This window comes from Semicossyphus pulcher, unplaced genomic scaffold, assembly GCF_022749685.1.
Source record: "Semicossyphus pulcher isolate SPU_LCO1_2020_fin unplaced genomic scaffold, fSemPul1.0.p SCAF_1, whole genome shotgun sequence".
Classification (NCBI taxonomy): Eukaryota; Metazoa; Chordata; class Actinopteri; order Labriformes; family Labridae; genus Semicossyphus; species Semicossyphus pulcher.
The window spans coordinates 28,971,135-28,994,572 of record NW_027211603.1 but is presented as its reverse complement, the minus strand read 5'-3'; the positions used below and the strand labels follow the sequence as shown (position 1 = coordinate 28,994,572).

The following is a 23,438-nucleotide window of genomic DNA, read 5'->3' as shown; positions in this document are numbered from 1 at the left end:
CCTGATCACAGGAAAACAACCCTGTTTGTTTGCCCCTCTGCTTCTTCGCCATGTCACATCTCTGTGTATCATTTCTGAAGCTTTTATTGAATATACTTCCATAAATGTAGCTGTGATCTCCATTAAATTATCCTGTGTTTGGAGCATCTCTACACACGTCTCTTTTTGCATGACTCTTATCTTCCTGTCCCTCTGCTCCCTCACTAACTGAACTGATGAAATATATGTTACTTAAAAAGGATAAATACTCTTCAATCAATATCTCAGACTTCTTTCTTCTACCACGGTTACATCCTCCTCCACTCTGTCCTCTGGTCGTCTCTTTAATTTGCTTTTAAAGTAAATGAGAAAAAGAAGCTCTTTGAGGAAATTACAGGGTTTTAAGCATAATGATCAAAGATGGCTGAAGATCGCTCTCAGACGAGAGGGACTGACGAAAAGATGGAGAGATGGAATAGACGAAAGAATGTGTTATTTTCTTTTATGTGTTATCATCTGAAAAGTTATCCACAAACCTTGTAAAATGCAGCCCACATGTTGGGATGATCGTCTCACTTCCTTGAAGAAAAGAAAGCAAACGTGGACACGAACTTGTTTCACCATCAGGACATCTGTGGACCTGAATAAAATACAGCTCTGAAAACACACTGATGTGTACTGTACTCCAACAAGAATCTTTACAAAGATATTCAATGAGAGGATTTTTGCATATCAGATCATTCCCTTGTATGATCACAGCCCAGTGGGAAAATGCCAATTTTTACAGCAGAAATAAATGTTTACATGTTTACAGCCTGGTACAAAAAAAAAAAAAAATTGTTCTAGATTACTGTTTTTTAAGAAAAACCCACCCATTTTAATTATTCTAACCTCAAATCATAGGAGCCAGCTCACCTAATTGACAGGTGGATCCTGCTGGCTGTCTGCTGGACGTCAACACAGACACACAGTCACTGAGCTTATCTTCACCTGTTTGTGTTGTTGGAGCCTTTTGGGGATTTTATCATTCAAAGTTTGGAAAAATAATCTGCCTGAGTCTGATCTCCAGCTTTTCAGTGAGTTAAATTCTAGTATTATTGTATTGATGTATTTTATATAGCACTAAGTAGCAGGTATACTGTGCTCGCCATACCTGGCTTGTTAGCCTGCTCAGTGTTTATCAGACATTTATTTAATCAGCAGCATAAATAGGAGTCAGAAGTTGTTGGCTTTTCCCCGGAGCACCCAATGGGTGACGTCACGGTGGCTACATCCATTATTTATAAAGTCTGTAGTTCTCACTCAAGTCGCCAAACACAGCAGTGGCCTAATGCTTCAAAATACGATGCTTTGTGTCCTCTAGCTTTTACTCGTGACCTGGCATTGAAGTCAGGTGATGTAGTTTAATAAAATCCACAAAGCGCCACGGTTTTGAGCCGATGGATGAGTCAAGTCAACAGGCAACTTTATTTAGGAGACGTGCTACGATTCCAGTGAAATAAATAGTCATATTAAGTCAGGTAAAATAACTTATGTACACACGTATGATGGTAACAGCTTACACAGCTTGTTTCTAACATAACCAGCATGCCTACATTAGTACTGAGTACAAATCAAACCTAATGATCTTTTTGGACAGCAATAGAAGCATAACAGCAGCCGTTAACCACTTGTTAATGGCAGCAGAATATCCAAGTCATATGCTTGAAAAGAATCCATGTTTGTGCAGAATCATCCAATATCCCCTTTTCTGTTCAGTCAGTACAATAATCTTCGGTGCATCAGTGTGTTATCAGTGAATCCTGGGCTGTAATTCTGCACTGTGTAGTTATGTATAAACCGACAATGAAATCATTACTATTCTATTTGCGACGTGTTCTTGGAAATAAACCACTTTGCCTCTGTGAACCTTGTAAGTCTGAGGCGAAGTGTGTCATCAAAATGCCTAAATTTACATTTAATGATAGCTTTGAGTTTACCGCTGCATCGCTCCATCTCAGCGTTGTTGCTACAAGTATGTGCTGATGTTGTGTGACTTTGTACCACCCTGCAGGGCATGCATAAGGTACTCCAATTATTTCTGTGCTCAGTTTTCTCTTACAGAGCGAGGGGGGAAAATAATTATGATGTTTAAATGAATCATTTTCGCTCCTCGGGGAGACACGGAGGGAGAGGAGCTACAGAAGCAGGCACCGAACATAAACTTTTGATGGGAAAATAAGACGATTAATCATATATTCACTGGGATGTCTTATTTAAAAACAGGGCAATAAAAGTGCGAAGTCAGTCATGCTTAGATTTTACATTTAAGGCGTGTGCTTTATGCTGAGAGAATTTTAAAAAGCAACAATAAAACAAGCACGATTTTCCGGATCACAAACAAAACAAGCAACCAGTGATTAGGGGGTCAAAGGTCAGAGCATCCAGTGACAAATGGGTGATAAAAAATGGATGATAAAGACGCGCCAGACGAAGAAATAAAAAATAATACACAGAAAAGTCAAAAGATCTTTAAATGTCACAGTAAACTAGAAGGTAGAGACAGACTTCTCTCTGGAGCGCAGTCGAGTGTATCTCACCCCAAACGCAGTAATTACAGTTTTTCTTCTCTTGGCTGATAGGAGCGCCTGGAGAAGAGAGATGAGAAACTGTTTATAGCTTTTAAGTCCCTAAATGCCAAGAACCTCGATCAAATTGGGACATTTGTATTAAAAAAAAGAATTGTTGTGATTGTAGAACCTCAAAAAGACTTTATTTTAATTGTCTGGTGAAGCTTTTAGCAACTCATAATGACTGATGGGCATGAATGTTATACTTGATGATAGATGCATCAACCAGGTAAATGGTAAATGTAAAGCGCTTTTACACTACATGTCACAGTCACCCTTTCACACACACATTCATATGATGGCAGAGACTGCTACATAGAGTACTAATCAGCACTTCAATCACTGATCCCATCGGCTATAGTCTGATGATGTTACAGCCTCTGTGGACAACGGTGAACATGCCGGGCGTGTAGCCGACGGTTAGCGCTAAACGACTTCCAGTCTGCTGCATCGTTACAGAAAAAGAGTTTTTCCTGTGATTGACTTTAATTAATAAAAGTAAAAATGAAGCTTTCTGTCCTCAAGAGGAGAAGAAAACTACTTTTAAAATGCTCGTTTGTTGAACGGAGGTAGGATCGATCTGATGCATTCGAGGAAGTCGGGAAATCTAAATGCTTAACGGCTTTCGTGACACAGCGTCAAGGGAATTCATCTCAAGTTGAATTTTTGATCAATTACAAATTGTTAGCTGTTGGCATGCGGACGTCTGTTTATAGAGATTAATAAGAAGCTAAATTGTTGTCAGATAATGATGGGAGGCGTTGTGGCGCATCACGTTCCCCTTGCTTCTGCTCTCCACACGGACGGTTTGTCCTGCATGCGCCGCAGCCTGCTGATACGTGATTGGTCAGTATTACTTTTTTTGATTTATTGTTGCACTGTTTTCAGTTTTTAACGAACTTAACCTTGTAAGGTGACTGCGAGTGTTTGGAAAGGCGTCTTTAAATAAAATGTCTTACAATTATTATTACTCACACCACAAGCGCACTACAAGCAGAACCAGAACACTTGCTATCCCTAAAATCTGCGTCTCTGCCTACAGATTCTACATTTCTGTGTAGAATCTGTAAATAGAGATTAAGAAATCCCGTTCACACACCAATGGCTGTAGCAACGGAAGCAATTTGGGGTTCAGTGTCTTGCCCTTCCCCTTCGACATGTAGACTGAGGGAGCTGGGGATCGAGCTACCGACCAATCGAGAGGCGACAGACTCTGCCACTGAGGCACAACTGCCACCTATGGAAGTCCTTTCTTTTGCATCTCGACATGAAAAGTATTCACCGGATGTAACCTAAATAAGCTGGCCTCAGGATAACCTGGTGTTATTTAAAAAAAGGTACAAAAACTGTAATTTTGACTCTAATTTACATATTTTGAAATCGCTGAAAGGCATGAATCACACTGATTGAATCCAGGGCCAACTGAATGGAGATAAACACCCTTAACAGTGTTATAGACGGAAAATTAGACCCAGGTAATTTCACCATTTCATAATTGTGATAATAGGCGCGCCTTTGTCACGTAATCTCATAATAGAGATTCTTATCAGATGCTATTAACGCTAATTATGCTATTTATAGCTGCACGATTAGGTACATCCTTGAGGCTCACTTTCAGGACTGTGAAGTGATCTCAACTTTAGATGAAGAATAAGAGCAGAAGGTAAACGTTACCGCTGCAGGATGCATACATACTGAGGCATGAAGAGTTGGGTGGTGTCGCTTTACATGTTTACTCAGAAGAAACTGACAGGGTGGCACAGACAGATATCTGAGACAGGCCTTCCACAGATAATCGAGATGTGCAGTAATTGCGGCGCAGAATTATTGATTAATGCCAGAGTCCAAAGGATCCGTCAAGGCGTACCAGGTTTGAAAAGATCACAAAGTTCTTTAAAGGTTATCTCAATATGTTGGCAGGTGTCTCAGGAGCACGCGGGCACTCTGCTCCCCCGCCTTCAATCCAAACCGTCACTCATATTTCAATCCAATTCTAACTTTCAAACTTCTCCCCTCCACAATGACAGCCCTTTGAGAGTGACTTTAAAAAGAGGCTGAACTTTGAGCCCTGCTAGTCAAATCAATCTAGTCACGGTGGAGAGACGGAGCGGTTCATTACTGGGAGGGCTGAGGAGCTCTGCGATCAGCTCTCTAATATCACTGTGATCCTCTTCTCTTTTCTTACCTAATTGAATTCTCCAGGAGAGATGCCCCTCAGCTGCAGATTTATCATATCCTGAAATTGGAGGAGACTAGCTCCATGAAGGACGTGCGCAGAACATTTAATCCACTCCTTGTGCTGTAAGCCGAGAGCTGTGGCCTGTGCCAGGACTTGACTGATCCCACTGCGGACTGTGGCCTTCGGGGAGGTGTCTTTATTCAGCCGCAGCAGCAGCAGGAGGTGTACACATCCCGTATCAAATATGCTGCCTGTCATGTACAGTATGACCACCATTCACAACAGATGGCATCGTAATCTGTAATCAAAGCCCCTTAAACACAGCTCACAGCACAATATGTCTCTCCACTGCAAATCGTCTTCCCTCCACCTCTAACTTTCGCTCGCCTCGCAGTAATAGACAATTAGCACTTCCTTTCCTTTGGTCTCCACACTAGTAATGAACTATTTTGACATCAAAGATGAGATAACCGGGAGGATTGTTTTCAAAGACACCTCATCAGGAAGGTGGTCCACTGCAGGACGTGGTGTCTCGTTAACATGAAGATGGAGTGCTGATAAACAGGAGCATCATGAAGAGGAGACAGTTGGGGAGGATGGTTGGAGGTGTTGGAAATCTGCAGGGTGGATGTTACTGCTGCAGCACCCTGTTACAGCGGCTGATAACATGACTTAAGGATGCATCTCCCTTATTATTTAGCTATATAATCTACAGATTCTAGTACAATAATCTACGTAGTAAAATCTGTAGGCAGGGACGTGGAGTTTAGGGAAGGCAAGTGTTCTGGTTTCCATTTGAACTACGCTTGTAGTCTGACTAATCACGTATCAGCAGGCTGTGGCGTGTGCAGGAAGAACAGCCCATGTGGAGAGCAAAAGCAGGCGGAGCGTAATCCGCCGTAATGACATCCCGGCTCCCGTCAGCGTCATCTGATGATTTATCTTCTTATTAATCTCTATAAACAGACGTCTGCATGCTAACAGCTAACAATCTGTTCTAGATCTAAAATTCAACTTGAGATGAATTCCCTCGACGCTGTGTCACAAAAGCCGCTCAGCGTTCAGATTTCCCGGCTTCCTCGAATGCATCAGATCCATCCGACCTCCGTTCAACAAACAAGCATTTTAAAAGTAGTTTTCTTCTCCTCTTGAGGACAGAAAGCTTCATTTTTAGACCTGACATAACTTGAATTTTTACTTCTTACAAATCTGCATCATGATGTTTTGGTGAAGGTAAGACCCGTTAATAACAAGTAAATCAAAAGAAAACGTTTCCTCTTTCTGTAACAATGCAGCACACGAAAAAGGAAGTCTTGACAGGAAGTCATTTATCGCTTACCGCCCTGCACGTTCACCGGTGATCCCAGAGGCTATATCGTCTCAGACTATAAGGCGATGGGATCCGAGATTATTCAGCTATATGACATTACGATCTTATACTTCTTCCTTCCCTTTTGTATTGTTATTATATTATACAGTATGTCCCATCCTTGTTGTACTCTACATGCCATCTTTCCATTTTCAGTCCTATATAGCCCCATATTCCGTCCTACATTATTTCCTGTCCTATACTAATTATATCGTATCCCATATCTGTCACGTCTGAATCACAAAAAAGGCAAGGAGTCAAACTGCACACTCAGAAACAGATAAAAGTTCAAACGGGGGTCTTTGATCCAGAAAAACAGGTCGGTAAGGGGAGGGGGAGACAGTCAGACACAGGTGAAGCACATAGGGGCAGGAGCAGGTAATCAAGGGAGCGGGAAACACAGGGAAGTCAAGCGACCAGAAACGAGACACGATGTGAGTGACAAAATAAAACACAGGAAACACAAAAAAGACAAGAGGGAATGTTTCAAAATAAATTAACGAAAAACATCAACCGTGACAATATCATATGCTATGTATTGTATTATCCTGTCCTTATTGTAGCCAGTTCTATCATATGTATTAATTCATCCTGTTCTATCTGTCCTGCTGTTTTCTACATCCTATATCATGTTCTATATCCATCTTTATCCTATTCTTTCCTTTTTCTATTACATCCTATATCCTAATCTATTCTTACTTATCCCTGTCCTATCCAAAATGGACTTCAAGGTCAGGGAACTTTTAATCAACTTAATGTTAAATAACTTAATAAATAAACCAAATTACCTATCCATCCTATATCTTATCCTATATTCTATCATATCCTATCTCCTATCCAATATGCAGAATCATCGATCTTATCCTTTATCATATTGTTTTATTCCCTATTCTCATCTATATTCTAGTTATGTTCTATAACTTATTCTATATCCTATCCTAAGTAATATCCTATCCTGCAGCCAAATCTATCATACACCTATAAAATCCTATATCCTATACACTGTATCCTAACTTACGTCCTGCCTATAATTTCTTATCACATCATGTCCTATCCTTTCCTTTTTCAGTCCTATATACTACTCTATCCTATATCATGTATAATATCCTGTTATATCCTGCCCTTTCCTTTATCAATTCTATTATATCCAATATCTTAATCTATACTACACGTTAACCCTCTCATGTTCAAAAAGGATTTCACTGACGAGGAACTTTTGGTGAACTGAATGTTAATTAAGTTAATAAAAAAAGCAATCCTATCCATCCTATATATTATCCTGTATTCTATCATATCCTACATGTAGAATCATATAGCTTATCCTTTATCATCTTCATTTATTTCTGACTCTTTCATCTTCTGTTTTGTCTATCCTATCTTCTGTATCCTAAATGACATCCTATCCTGTAGCCAAATCTATCATACACCCTTACCTATAGAATCCTATATCCTATGCACTGTATTCTAACCTATATCCTGATCCCTTATCACATCATTGCTTTTTCAGTCCTGTATACTACTCTATCCTATCCTCCTTTCTAATAATTATATCTTATCCTATATCTTATGCTTTATAATATCCTGCCTTTATTGTCGTCAATGCATCATACACATTATTCTATCCTGTTCTATCTATCCTGAACTTTTCTATATCCTATATCACATCCTATATCCAAATCTATCCTAAAATTTATGTTATATAATATATTTTCCTTTGCTATCCTATCCCACTTGCTTTTACATCATGTTCTGTATTTTATACCTTTTCTGCCTTTTCCTACACAATATGTTTTCAATATCCTAATATATATCTACTATCATATCTCATCTATCATTCCTATAACCTACTACCCTATCCCAGTCTATTCTATCATACATTGCATGTTGTCTGTCCTGCCCTTCCCTATAACGTTCTCTGTACTACATCCTTTATATCTTCTTCTATCTTATCCCGTCAAATATCCTGCCCTATATGCTATATTATATATGTGTATGCTTTAACATCCTTTCCTGTGTTTTATCCTGTTCTACCTGTTACACTATTTCCTATCCAATCCTATATCTAACATATTCTGTCCATGATCCTACTTTATCCTATTCCTTCCTGCCTTGTTCTTTCTTGTTCTCTCCTGCCCTGTCTTTCATCTCCTCCATGTCCAACACAGACATATTTTGTATAATACGAAATATATACTATGGCGTGTCTAGTGTGTGCAGAGGAGATCAGATGTATATCATTTCTATAATTACGCATGTCTCCAGATGGGATGTGTTTCAAGTACACTGAGTATCTCTGTGCTTAAGGTCTCCCACATTTGCATGCAGTATGGCACTTCTGGCAGAAATCCAGAGCTATACCATCACTTATTTGATTAAACATTATCATGCTCAGCAGGACAGTGGGGCTCTAAAAAGAGTTAAAGCAGAACTGCTGACAGCGGCAGAAAGCTTGTGAGCCAGGCCAAGGTTTTGTTGTGGTCGTAACAGGAAGATCCACAGCATGTAGTGTTTCATGGGCAGTAATGTTAGCTTTAATAAATCATGTCTATTATTACAACAGTTGTGATTATGTTAATGTATGATGACATTATTTCCTGTGGGCTTCTATATGTTTTCTCCTCCTTTATGATTTGTTCATTGATTGAGGGTTTTATTCCTTTTTCTGCCTCACAGACGTAAACAACAAGCGAGCCGTGCTGTGGACGTGTTTCCTCTTTGATCCTCATTGTTCACTCGGCACACGCTCCCTGAATCTCTCAGATTATTTTCAAGTTTTGACTCAAGTGTTCAAACACTCCTCAGCAATCAATCACAAATGAGATATCCACCGTTTGAAAGCTGAATGAAAAGCTTAACAGCAGAAATTACGCATTAACTCATAAGAAATAGTTATTGATTAACTGCACGGCAATGCCTTTATACGAACAATGGCTCAGTGAGTACATGTGAGGAGCAGCTTGTAACGAGCCCCTCGTCTCTAGAGCATTTTTAGTAATCTTTGCAATCATTCTTGTGATTTCACAGCCCACAACTTTATTTTCTTTTGATTCCCTGTCATTCACACTACACTGTAGGAAGCAGGTTTTAATAAACCCATGACAATACCTTCTCAGCAGCAAACGGAAGACAGACAAAGTTGGCAAATACAGCTTTTTAGAGGAGCATAAAGCTTAAAGGAGAAATACTCCCCTGGAAAAACACACCGTCAGTCAAAGCTGGTGTTCTCTGTAATCGATAGAAGCAATACTATTTGAAATTGGTGCCATAGCTGAGGAGAAAGTTGTACAAACAGCTTGTGGTTTCACTCATTCTACATTCCTACAACACCCAGCATGCATTGCACCCCTCCCTCTGAAAGGAACGGCAAAGTGAGAGACGCTGGAGTGAAATACTACTGTTTCGCTGCAGGCAGTGGCTCAGAGCGGCACAGAATTCAAAATTATACGTAGTCTAAGCGGATAGCTTCCTCCAAAGGCATTGAGCCAAATTGCATTTTTATCCTACCATAATGGCGTTAGCTTCCCATAATAGCATGTTAGGACGGAGGTTGAAAATCGGCGAACTGGCCCTTTAAGAGACAGAGATACCCAACACAACAAAAACAAAGTGAATATTGGACATATATTCGCCTACTAATCCATGCTACTGTAGTTTAGTGTGTATACTTGAACACCTTTGCTGTTGCAACTCAACAAAGTGAGAATTTATCAGTATTGTGCCACTAAATTCCCCCAAAATCCATTGTTCCTGCTGAGTACAATGGTCCGGGTGATTACACAATTCTGATTGGCTGCAGGGTGTCAATTCATTCCTGGTAATCGACACCTTCTAAGTAGCTCCAGTAACACTGTCTGTTCTAAATTCAATTACATCTGCTTTATGGCAACCGTACACAATGATATTGACTTCGAGCCTTGCTAGCATATCGTTAGCTTTCATGCTCCAACCTTAGCCAAAGCGTTTAATGAGCTAACAACACAACAAATATCTCCTGATGCCACTCACATCTGTTGAACTTTCTGGAGCAGTGAGTGAGTGTTTCAGGTACTAGTTGAACCCTCAGGTGATTAGATTAGAATGAAGCAGTAATGACTTTTGTAAAACTTGCTACCCTAAGTGTTATAGACATTTGAATGTATGAAAAAGGCACTTCTAGGCTTCCACTGGCCTGTATTTAAGATACAGTGCATTTATTGGTTTAATGATAGCTGTGGGTTGACAGTGTTGATGTGCTCAGCTTATTATCTCGCACAGATGGAGGTGTGCAGTGCTGAAAGTGACACACGCTGATGTGCAGATCCATCGCCCTCTGAACCACTGCAGAGTAAAACTCCAGTGTGGAGCTGAATGCAGAGAGGATCATAGCCTGATGACACTTGGCAAAATGACACACTAATTATAGTCATTTTCAGTTTGGGCAGAAACGCTTGAGCTTAGTCATGTGCAAAGTGTTGATACCTTTCAGAACACGGACCAATGCTCCCATGACGTTTAGCCCTGCCAAATCTCTGCTGTGGATTGGCTGAGCCTGTAGCGAGCAGTGACACTCAGAGGCTTCGGTAGTTTCCACCCAGCGCTCCATCGGCAAACCGGTGACACAGAACAGACTGGGGGCAGCTGTGGGACTGCGGCCTGGCTGGGAATATTAGCAGCGTTAAAACACTCTAAGCTATTGGCTCTGGCAACGCTTCAGAACAGCACAGCTCTCATGTACACAGGAAGTGAAGTGAAGGGTAAAAGGGTGACCGGTTTTCACTCTGTATGAGCAGCACCCAGAGCTTAGTTTTACAGACTGAATCAAATAATTAAATGACAGCAGTCTCGAACATAAATGATTATGTGCCAGAGCGTCACAGGTTTCACAGAGCAGAGTCAGAGCACTATAGTTTAGCTGCTGCTCATTTCTGAAAGTGAAGCTTTCACTACAGAAACCCAAAAGGCTTAGAAGATACAAGGCTCTTTTAACACTAGAAAACATTGTGAGGCTTCAGCTTTATTAGCCAGGTATGTACACATAAACATTAAATCTTAAACTAATATGTACAAGCCTACATTAATGTGTTTATGTGAGTGTGTATGTGTGTGTTTCTCATGCTGTAAAAACTTAGAAATACAGTTTTCTAAGGCCAGGCTCAGACTAAATGAGTTTTGAGCAGATTTTTTTCGTGTGGCCTACAAGGGCAAACCTGCTGCAAAGGCCAGAAACATTTCCATCAGGAGAAACAGGCTGCAAATTGAAGGAGCCCTTCCAAAAGTCCAAAACAAATTAATTGATGGAAATGCGCTGCAAATGAAAAATAACAAGCTGCAAAAAGCTGCAAACATTAAACGTGCTGCAAATACAGAAACAATGCAAAGTCAAAAACACCAAAGCCAAGAAAACATGCAAAATAAAAACGCTCCAGTCCACACAACGGAAGTGCTCCAGGCCTGTAGAGGGCGCTCAAAGGAACAGGTTTATTATTGGCGGGAGGGAGAGGGAGACCAGGCACTGAATGCATTGATTATCAGAGCACATAATGAAAGATGCAGCTGGAGCTGAGTGTCTCTGAGGGCCACGAGGACCATTGACTACTGTGCAAAAACAAAGCTTTATAACGCATACAAAAAACCCACACAACTTAGTTTCTACATTTTTGGTGAAGCTAGATGAATTTTCATAGAGAAACTGTTTCTGATGGACGGACAACTTTGCTAAAGTAACCACTGCTAAGTGTTGCTTCCTTTAGCTACCAATCTGAGTTAGCCTTGCAGCTAGCTGTACTATAAACTGACCCTGCCCAGCGTCAGAGCTCTGAGCACAGGAGTCTGATGATGTTAATTCCATTTAATTAGCACAGGAGCTTCGGACCGCCGGGAGGTTAAAATATAATTTTTACCCTATTTGCCCCTCCCAACAACCCTAGGAAAAATCTGGCAGCTCAGCCTGTACGTGTGTTCGGCCCAGATTTCCTGGTGTCGAGCGGTTTACTCCTCTGAGCCTTTCAATAATATCAAACATGTTTAGTATTTATAATTTAATATAATTGGAGATGGATCAGATGACCCTGTTGCCAAGCAACAGTAAACATTCTAGCCCTCAGGCTAACATTAGCTAGCATGCTACTGCTGGCAGAGATAAAAGGTGCAATCTCACCTCCAGTTCTTACTGAAGGACTGGCAACTGGTGTTGACTGCTCCAACCAAAACTTCGTCATCCAGACGTGTTGAACATTCAGACCCCATTGTTTCTCACCACAGCAGATTGTAGCTGTAACATCTGCTGCCTGGTGAAATCACATGAGAATGTACGAGATCACGTGAGGTGGTACGTCTCTCCCTTTGGCACACTCGGTAATCTTAATAATGTGCTGTAGTGAGTGATATGCTATTGTTTTGAACTCTTGTATTGTGTGTATGTTTGAGATTAGACGAGTTGAGGTTTTATCCTTTTGATTTATAAATCAGTGAGGGTTTTAACACTCCTGTACTCTGAGCCTGGACTAAGAATATAATTAAAATCAGGAGTAGAACAGGACCCTGCTTTATACTGATTTTAAGATAATTAAGAGAGTAGCACCACAGCACTGAGGCTTTATTTGAAGAGAGTTGGAGAAGAAGGAGTATAAGTGCAGAATGGTATTAATAGAAATGAAAGCCTTATCTTTGTGGAAGCTGTTCTCTGTGTGATTGCTACTGAGCCATGTACAGTTGGTTGGGTTATAAATGCAATGGAGAACGTGTTGGTAGGCATCATTTACTAAATACTATAATCAATATTGGTACCTTCCCACACAGTCTTTGTAGCGCTCTTTCAAAGGACTGTGGTGCTGAAGCCTAAATAATGGCCCGGTCCACTGAGAGCAGCACTTAGTAGAAGCAACTGTTTGGCTGATCGGTCCATAATTCAGGCCATCCCTCCCCGAGAGGATCAGTCCCTGGGAAACCGCTGATAACTAAAGCAATCAATTGAAATTTCATCCTGCTGGTTTTTCATTTCACTTTGTACTGAACTGTTAGACTACTTTCTCTCTCTCTCCCTCCATCTTTTTTTGTCCCCATGGATTTTCAGATGCAGTTGCTGGAAAAAATTGCGCTTTATCCTTACTGCTGAATCCATGGTTTCTATGCAGGGGGAATCATTTTTAATATAGCTGTAATTTGGTCAATTTTATCCTGTCACTTTTATATCGATATCATATTCTCCAGCTCACAGTCTGTGCTGTTAACGTAATTGAGACAAATTGTCACAATTTGCCCCGTTTTTATATTATTCCAGTGAAAGTGCAGTGGAGAGGAGCAGTGGGTCATTTGTTCCCATGGTGTTCCCATCTGCCAATATGACACTGAATAAATAATAATAAGTTCAACCATAATTTATCAAACGAAGACCATAGACTGTTTATAAGAAGCAGGGGGACAGACCTTACAGGCCTATGAGAGAACCAGTCTGTTTCTCAGTTGATTTATTACCTCGGTAAACATTCCTGTAATAACTTCATGCTCTCAATTGGTAGTTTTAGCCTTCAACACAACATGGTGTTCATTTAGTAAATTATGGCCCCCACAAGGGCCTGTGTCCACCAACAGCGTTGGCACTGGCAGCGCCCACACCCTCAGTTTCAGAGCGTTTCTCACCTGTGCTTACTGTTAGGATACAGCAAGAGCTAGGTTACGGATGTTGTCTGGCAGCACGTGCGCTTCCCTTGGCAGTGACCGTTGAGTTTTAAATTCTCTGTATGCTAAATATTAAAGGAAATTTTAAGAAGAAAATATAAAAACGATGAAAGGAATCCTGGCATTGGCAGAAGCTCAAGACCTGGAAATTGTATCCTCAAAAACGAAAGGATTAGCTTCTCCTCCGCCACTGTTGTTGACAAAGTTGTTCTGAGAAGTCCCGCCCCTTCTTGATTTTGATTTGGTGAGGGAGAAGTGACATTGTCGAGTGTGGCAGTGCTCCAAAAATTGAACAGTTTTCACCAGAGATCGCAGCGACAAAAAACAGCTGATTTCGAGGGAATTTTTGCGCTGAGGACGCTGAGCGCTGAAAACGTGAACTGCATTAGGTTATTATAGAAAATAGTATTAATTAGTGGACACAGGCCATAATGGAGGGTATGCTTTAAGGTAGTGGTTATCAACTGTTCTAGCCTCAGGACCTGCCACCACCTCCTGAATGTGAAAATTGCAACCCAAATTTCTCAACCTCTCTCAACCACTCAAATGTATTTAATGAAAAATGGTCCTTTGGACCTGAGACGGAATTAAACATCACAGTATGTCAGCTGCACAGAACACAGCAGTATAACGGTGAACCAAAATGACCCAGTGCAAGGAAAATATTCCCTCTACAATTCATTTTATTCACAGCTACTGTAGGGCTCATCAAGTTTCAATCATTGGATACATGGAGTGTGAATAAACTACGCGACCACTGCACGCACGTCATAGGAAACCCATGTCCTTCAAAGTAAAAGCGCAGTATTGACTTTTTGCCACAACTTTTTTTTTTTTTTCCAATCACACTTCCTCCACCCACCGAAAACAGCTCTGCGAAACACTTTTGGGTCCCGACCCACCAGCTGCGAACCGTGGCTTTAAGGTGTGGCTACCAGTGATTGACACGACGGTACAGATGCTACTTGTCATCCAGGATACAGATGTTACAGTGTGTTTCCAACCTGGTTCCAAAAAGATGGAGAAGACCAAACTGAAGGCTTCAAAAATGTAGACAACAAACCAACGGGTGACGTCATGTCGCTACATCCATTTTTTGTATACAATCCATGACACATTCAGTGGATTTGATGCATCACATCCTAATCCTCTGATAAAGCTTCTCATAGTCAATCAGTGTCCTGAACATGAAGCAGGGACAGGATCCAACATCCCTCTCTGGAGAAATAAAGGTGTAGAATCGCTCTCCGTGCACCCCGGTTGGCTTTGTATGTTAATACTGTTGTTGGAGGCCATTTTATAAATCGGATCCTGACCAACAGATGGAAGGCGGGTATAATTTCATAGGCTCATACATTAGGAAGGGAGCCGGTGCATCTGTCTGCCTGTGCGTGTGATTGCATTTGCATAGAGGTAACAGGCGTGGGTCTGTCTCAGCGAGCTAAACCAGCGAGATCGTAATACTCGATTCCCATTTACAAGCTCTGAATGCCAAATGTCCCTCATGATTGGTTTGGAGGATGACTTGTTCCAGCCTACCAGTTCCAGTAAATGTTGAGGGAAATAGCTTCCTTTGCTGTGTTTTTTCATCATCGCCTCCTCCTCCTCTGTGTCCTTCTTCCTGCCTCTGCCGGCCCCATCTTTACAATGCGACACTTATGAGTCAGGCATATAAAACACACACAAAGAAAAACAGGTTATCTGATTGATGTTAGGCGTGTGCTTTAATCTAGAGGAGTGCTACTTCTCCACCGCGTCCCCACTCTAAAGTGTTTGTGCTGCTCTGCCTCTATGAAAACAGAGAGGAGGCAGAATGTAGATCAATATCCCGCGAACACACCAGAGACATTCTATTTTATTAAACATTTTCCCATTAAGGTGGTGGCGCGAGCCTTGTAGATCATCCCAACAAAGTCGTAAATCACAGGCAGACAGAGGTATTGGAAACAATGGGCAGAATCAGAGGAGATTACCAAGAGACAGGAGATATTGGGTGTTTGTTCTCCTGGGGGCCACGTGCATCTTGTTCTTATTTTACTAGGTTCAAGCTGAGGGATTGGTTTCCTGATAGCTTAGCATCAAAAATAATATCTCTTTCTTTATGTTACAGGCCTAACTAGATAATCATCCATTTTGTTTCTTATTTATTATCAAGGATGGATTAAAGTCACATCGGTTTCAATTATTGGTTCTTAATACAAGGTTTTAATACAGACGCTAATCAGTGATTTAGAGGAGAAGTTCGGTGTTTTTAAACCTGGGTCCTATTTGTACAAATGTGTGTGTCGAGATGACTCACAGGAACCAAACCAGTCCAGGAGATGTCCTCCGCCGTAGCCGCGATATGGCTGTAATTGCTGCAACATAATCCCCTGAAGCAAACGTGCCCAAACAAAGTACGTCCAGTAACAGTGCTTGTTTTTGCCGCTGACAGGCTCAGATTGTTACTCCAGGTGTCTGACAACATTATGGAAATAAATCCCTACAAAGATCATCCTTTTTTTAAAGAGTATCCTTTTTGAGTGACCAGAAACAGAAGTCTCACTCAAGGAGAAGTCTCACTCTGAAGTCTCTCGGGTGGTTGGAGTTGGAGAGAGGATTTGTTTACGTAGAGGACGGCCAGCAGGAATAGATTTCAAAAGCCATGGCTGAATATTTACCTGATTTCGACGATGAGGATGAAATTGAAGAGAGAACGAGGAGGGAGAGAGAGAGGGACAACAGGCAGAGGATTGTGAACCTGCTGCCGGCGGAGGCCATCTACTAGATCGATTCCAAAAGTTTTTGTTCCTATGAATCATTTCGACCCCAAATTTGTAAAAATTATAGGTCCCAAAGTCATCCTTTAAAGCTGCACTGACTAATATGTTTATACTAACAATGGCTTTAATCACTTTGTCAAAGGAAAAGCTTGAAATCAAAAATCAGTCTCCCTCATGTCTACAAAGTATTTTAGTGTCTTTCAACACGTTGTCTTTGCTTAACAACGAACACATAACTGTTTGTTTTTTGTCTCGGTGCACTCATCAACCTTGTTTCAGGCTCAGACAGAACCCAGGCCCTTTATTACATGTTCTGTAGTGAAAATGATGAGTGGGTTCAAACTGTTTTTTAATTGCTCCAGTTTAGCACATCAGTTATCAGCTGCGACACTTTGACACAAAGTGATGGTGGGCAGATGCGTCCAATCAAAGTATGTCCAAGAGACAGGCCCAGATTGTTCTCAGTGGCTTACAAAATGACAAAGGCTTCCTACAGAGAGAGACCTTTCCTTTAAAGATCAAGATGCTTTTCTGAAACCAGATACACTGATATGGTTGAAATGAATGTAGGAGTTGCTGGTCTTTCCCTGCCTCTATCAGTTAGTTTGTTTGTATTATTGTGTTTAATTTGGTGTTTCCTGACTCAACAAGGCAGCAGGAGATCAGCAGTGTTCTCCAGTGTTCTGCGAGATGCACTGGTTTAGTCAATGGAGTCTGGTGGCTTGGCCTTAAAATGGCAACCGGCACATTGTTTGACTTGGCAACAGTGGGCCAGCTCTCTTCTGGAAATAGCCCTGATGGAGTGGTCTGATGGAATTTTGTTTTAGGGATGAGGGATCTGGGGTGGGGGGGTGAATAAGGTACATAATATAAGTTGTGTAATGTTTTTTCTATGCAAACTTTTTTCAATAAAAAATGTATCACAAAAAAAAAAAAAAGGAGTCTGGTGGCTTTGAAGAGAGAGATGTGACGCAGCTTCTGATAAAAACATATAACAAATATGTCTATCTCTGTAGAGCTCAAATGTTGTCACACTCTTTAATTTACAGTGTAAACCTGTCCATGTCAACAATAAGCACTTTGAACGGACAGACTTTTGCCCCATTTTAGCCGTGCTGCAACTGTTGGCTGAGGCAATCTGTCAGAGTAAAGACAATTTGAACCTTGTGGTCATTTACACAGCAACACAAAACATGGTGAATAGGGCCCTTGTTCAAAACTAGTAGAACAACCCTTTAAAGGACTGAACACCAATGATAATGTGTTTCTATAGCTGCTAAATGTGTACATAATCAACAATTTGCCAACGCACTATCAGCGTTAAATATGTCAGCTTGTTCTGCTGCGGCCAAAATACAGCTCCGGAAAAACATTAAGACCACTGCAGAAATGTTTTCCTCTGCTTCTAAATATTCTCATTTAGGCCTTTTATGTGCAGAAAATGACGACTGGTTAAGATAACATAAAGATGTTTTTCAGACCTCAAATAAAATAAACACGTTGATGTTCATGTTTTTATTTATATGGGCTTTTAGCCTTTATTGTATTGCTTATTGTATTATTGTATTGTACAGTTTACTTGTATCTTTGTCTCATTTATTACCAAACTGAAGTTGAATTTAAAAGCAGTTTTTACTTTACGACTTACTTTTAGGCTTTTTTTTTAAGATAATGTTTTTGGCTTTGCCTTTATTACATAGGACAGCTGAAGAGAGACAGGACGAGAGGGGAGTAGAGAGTGGGGGAAGACGTGCACCAAATGATCGGCAGACCGGGAGTCAAACCTGCGATCAGTGCGTCCAGAACTACAGCCTCTATACACGGGGCGCCAGCTCTACCAACTGAGCTAAACCAGCGCTCGTTGATATTCATGTTTTAACTCACAAATCAATATTTGGTGGAATAATTAATTACAGCTTTCATGGGTCTTGGCATGCTCTTGGCTCTGTCACACTGACGTTGGGTGTAACGTTAGGCCTCTCTTGGAGCAGCTCGGCTTTGTACGACAATCCGTCTTCCTCTTGATCACATTCAGTCTCTTACTTGTTTCCTGAGCTGTATGTGAATGAACAGGACACACCTGTATGTTGATTAGGGAAGTAGATATTTCACAGTAAAATTATGTTTGAAAAATCAAAGTGCTGACGGAGAATCCAACGCAGGGTGGCAACTTTAATTCCATGTAGTTCCCTCTGTTCGCATTAACATACAAGTCCTTCTATTTGCTTGAAAATATGACGTTCTCCGATACCATTCTTCCTGTGGCTCAAAACATAATTTTAACTTTCATACTTGTCTTTTTAGCCAGTTTACAAATCTGTCTCTTCATATGTTCTGACATCCTGAGGAGCACATTAAATACTCTCTGACTCCTCAGCAGTTTTGTCACCAATAAACATTAATAGATCGAGCTTCAGCTTCTCGTTAGCTTCAATCGACAGTCTGTCCAATATGAGATGTTCAGACAAAAATCCTGTCTTTGTTCTGTTACAACTTGTGCTCACATATTAAGAAATGAAACACATTGTGTCTTTCTGGTGCTCACATTCACAGAAGCCCAGAACAAGATAGCAGGTAGGGGTTGAGTGCGTCGCCCGGGGGCCGCTGCATCGCGACAGATGGCTGTTGCTGGGATCGAATCTGTTACTGTTTGGTTCCAGGGTGTTTTCCTCGAGCACTGAACCATCCTGCCACCCAGTTCAGACTGTTCTTTGTTGGAGGCCATTTTCTAAAGCAGATGGAAGGTGGCGGTAATTTCATAGGCTTGTATGTAAAAGAGCGGGCTGGTGGATCTGCCAGTACAATTTGTTCTGATAGTATCCTGCTCGTCTCCTTTGTTTCGCCTCACGGATCTTTAGCAAGGCGCGTCAGGGCACATTTAGGAAGGCCTTTTACAGAACAGGATTGTCATGAAATACTGCAGAGAGAAGAAACTCTTTAAGATAAGAGGTCACACTTTTATCCTCACCGTGTTGTAAAGAAAAAAAGACTAACACCCTTTATCTGGATGAGACTCTAAAGCCTGAAATATAAAACGTTAGCAACTCCGCTAAATCACTTTTTAAATGATGCAGATTTCATTTTATTTGTGTGGATAACAGCACAGAGAGCGAGCGCTCCTGTATCATCGCAGCATCTTTGTTATTCTCGCCCATCTCTCCACGGCAGTCTAACCCCACATGCATATTCAACGTGCCGCGGACAATCAGAGGTAGTGAGCAGACGACGCACTCGGGTCCGCAGGGAGGTGTCGCCTGCTTCCTCTCTGCGCCTTGTTGACAGCAGCTTGATGAAAATGGAGATAGAGCTAAATTATATCACAGAGCATGAAGCAGCGCTGCAAATGAAAACATTTTGTGCGCTCATTCATCGGGAGGATTTTTTTTTCTGATCACAGTATTACATTAGTGTGGTGTATAATACTGCTGAAATTATGTCCCATTGATGCAGGCAGGTTGTCCTGCCGTGTGTGTGTGTGTAATCACTGCAGATGCTAATACTTTATAGGAGGACAGAAACAGTATTTTATCATGTTAGCTTTTTCAACCTTTCCTGATCCTCAAACAAACTTATTGTTCTGTGATTAAAGGGGCAAAGTGTTGTTTCCTCTTCATCCGTCTCCAGTGTAAAGAGTTGCGATGTTACAGTTCATATTGAAGGTCCAAGGCCATTAATAGGCACTTAGCTCAGACTGTGCTGAAGTTCCTTCTCTGACCGACCCATCCTTGTGTCATTTTAGAGAATCACATGTCGGATAACAAACGAGGCCTTGCTTCAGATTTCCTTTCTTTATATTCCTCTTTTTCAATTCTGTCTCACACAAAATGCTGCCTCATTGAAAAAGTTTAAAAGCTCGAACTAATGAACTGAATTTCACCCTTTTTTGGTCCAAAACAAGTCAATGTGGAACAGATTGTTCCTCACATAATGAAAAGAAGCTGTCTGGATCTTAAATTTGGGAAAGTTGCAACTCTGAGAAAGATGACTGAGGATTTAATAAAAGGACAGAGGACAGTTAAAGCTCCTGTGAGGAGTTTTTCTCTGGTTATGAAACAGACTGAAATTAATTCAGATTACTCTATGACCTACAGAAGCAAACCAGACCATCAGCGACAAGATTCATTATTTCTATATAGTTATTTTTGGCTGACCGCCAGGGTCAGTCCTTCAAATGGGCCCGTATGTCACTGAGTCAGTGAGTGAGTGACTTTCAGAGCCATAGAGAGTAGGCGGGGCTGCATATCCAGGGGTAGTTTCTGGTCTTTGTTTTAAAGGTTTCCGTGGGTTGGTCTGAACAGAAAACGATCTTGTTTACATTAGAAACTGTTAATTAACACACAGTGAGAACAACCGTATGAGCCGAGACAGAGAGACGGAGAGCGAGCGAGGGGGAGAGAGGGAGAGATCCCACCCAAGTTCCTTCTGTAACATGATGTTATTTATTTATTTTTACTAACATATATACTTATGGCCTGCGGAAGACTTATGACTACATTTGTATTTCAAAGAAAACATAAATACAAATAAAGTTAAAATATAATATATATATATATATATAATAAAGTAAAAAATAACAACGGCCCAGGAAACACTTCAAAATAAAAGCACTGTGTACAAACGAGGGGAGTCAGAATTCCAGATCGGGCTTTTACTTTGAAAAAGCATACAAGTGTTGACATACTTTACTCTCCATGCCTGTGACTTTAACTACAGGAAGAGATGTTCATATTGCTGTCAGAAATCAATCAATAGGACTCATCACAATTCTTTTTCACCGTGTATTTTGGCCGAGAACCGCGCACGGCTTTCGGTAAAAATAGGCGAGCCACCTATGCTCTATATTTTCGGCGCGTGAGTTGCGTGTGTCACGCCATTTCAAATGAAAATTAACGCGTCCCGCAGCCGTCACGCACACACACGACGCTTCCAGTGTTGCCCACAAAAGCGCACATTGACCTGAAGCGGTCAGCCACATACTAGGTTTTGACCTAGTCTTACCTGAAACTGCTGGCGGGGGGTCGGTGTCAGACGAAGCGATTAACTGCACGCTGCCTTTTTTTTCCAGGGCAAAACTTTAAAGTGAGTGATGCATATGACTGTCAAAGAAAGCAGGATGAGACTTGTTGTTAAAACCACCACTTAAGCATGTACAGGACAAAATCAGCAAAGAGATAAGAGGTACGGCTTTGTCCACAGGGGGCGCCAACATCAACACAAACCCAAAGTTTCTCACAGGAGCTTTAAGGTGCAACATCTTTACAGGCCGGCAGTTATGTGTCTGTAGTCCTCATTGGATAACTGACCAGATTTAGCCATTAGTGCCTAGTAAGTCAGCTAATGAGTGCATGATTGAGAATATTAAAGGAAATTGTTCAAACATCACTTCACCCACAACATAAGTTAAATTATTATTATTTTTTAAATTTATTTAATTCATTTAACTCTAATTTAATTTGCAATTTTTCCCCTGATTCAGGTGAGATTTCCAGTCGGTCATGCTCAGACAGTCAAAACATTATTTTTAGTTTTGAAATTGAGCTCAATATATCCTCACCCATGTAGCTGCTGTTTGGGAGACCCCACTCTGTAAGCACTTGTTGCCTCACTGTTATGACCTCCTGTGAGTGGGCCCTCTCTCTCTCTCTCTGTCTGTCGCTGTGTTAACACAACAGAAGTGTGAGTAAGCAGAGCTGCGAGAGAGGAGTCCGTCATGATGCTCACAGGTCATATTAATGACTCAGCTCTGCCCTCGCATTCACCTGCCTTCGGTCTGACACTGTCTCAACATCAGCACTGTCACTCTGTCAGCGTGAAGCTGATACAGCCGACAGCAGGTCAGCTACAGTGCTACATCTGCACTCTCATGCGGGGGTCAGCATTAGAGCCACCACAGTGACACTATAAATGTTTGTATCATACAGTATGATCGTGTCTGTTACTAACTGACTGTCTGCAGTGTGAGTGGGCTTGAGGAAGACTGTTAAAGAGCAATTCCACTATTTTTAAACCTGGGCTCTATTTTGACATATTTAAGCGGATTACTGTAAAAGGGGCTCTAATGGCTGCAATGTAACTCCAGTCGCCCAATCAAAGTACACTGTGCACTACTCAAAAGTCTGACAACAAGACAGAAAGGATCCCGACAAACATGAGACTGTTTGTTAAAGAAAAACAAACCAGAAACAGCAGTTCCAGCTCTCTCTTCAGAGCCACCAGACTCCATTGAAAAAAACCAGCAATTTTAGCTCGCAGAATGCGGGAGCTGATGGTCTACCGCTGTTTGGATTACTTTGATTTTTGTGTGTGTTATTGTGGTCGACACAATGTTGTGTTGGATCCAAACTAGCACTTTAAATCAGCAAAGTCACACAAAAACACAAACAAACTGTATGATGGAGGCAGCAGGGGACCAGCAACTCCCTCGTTCTGAGCGTAAAATTACTGCATTTGTCAAGGGAGTCTGGTGGCGTTAAAGAGAGCGTTGTAAAGGCTGTTTCTGGTTTGTATAAATGATCTTAACTTGACAAAAAGGTCTGACTCTCTTTACTATAATGATGTAAGACACTTTGAATACCAACCTTCTGACTGAGGTGGACCAGCCCTTGAGTAAACCTGCAAGAATCACTTTCAGATCTCCAAAACCATTCAGCAATCCATGTTCAATTTCCTGTGTCTCATCTCGCATTACGATCAGAGCCGCTGCTGTCCTGGATGTAAGCAGAACTTAAAAACTCACTGACTGGAAAAAAACATCCTCAAACAGCATCACTCTCATTGCTAACTGCTCCCACCTGCCAGCGTTCATAAAAACCCCCCCCAAATACTGGCACCTGAGTCGCCGACAGTGAAGCCATGCATGGTGCAGGTTACATTTGGCAGACCTG

The 23,438-nt window shown here is 41.3% G+C and overlaps 1 protein-coding gene across 1 annotated transcript in view; it reads left to right on the top strand.

Moving 5' to 3' along the window:
• Nucleotides 1-23,438, top strand: part of ntrk3b (neurotrophic tyrosine kinase, receptor, type 3b) — a 229,834-nt gene that overhangs the window by 17,941 nt on the left and 188,455 nt on the right. The window lies entirely within an intron of this gene.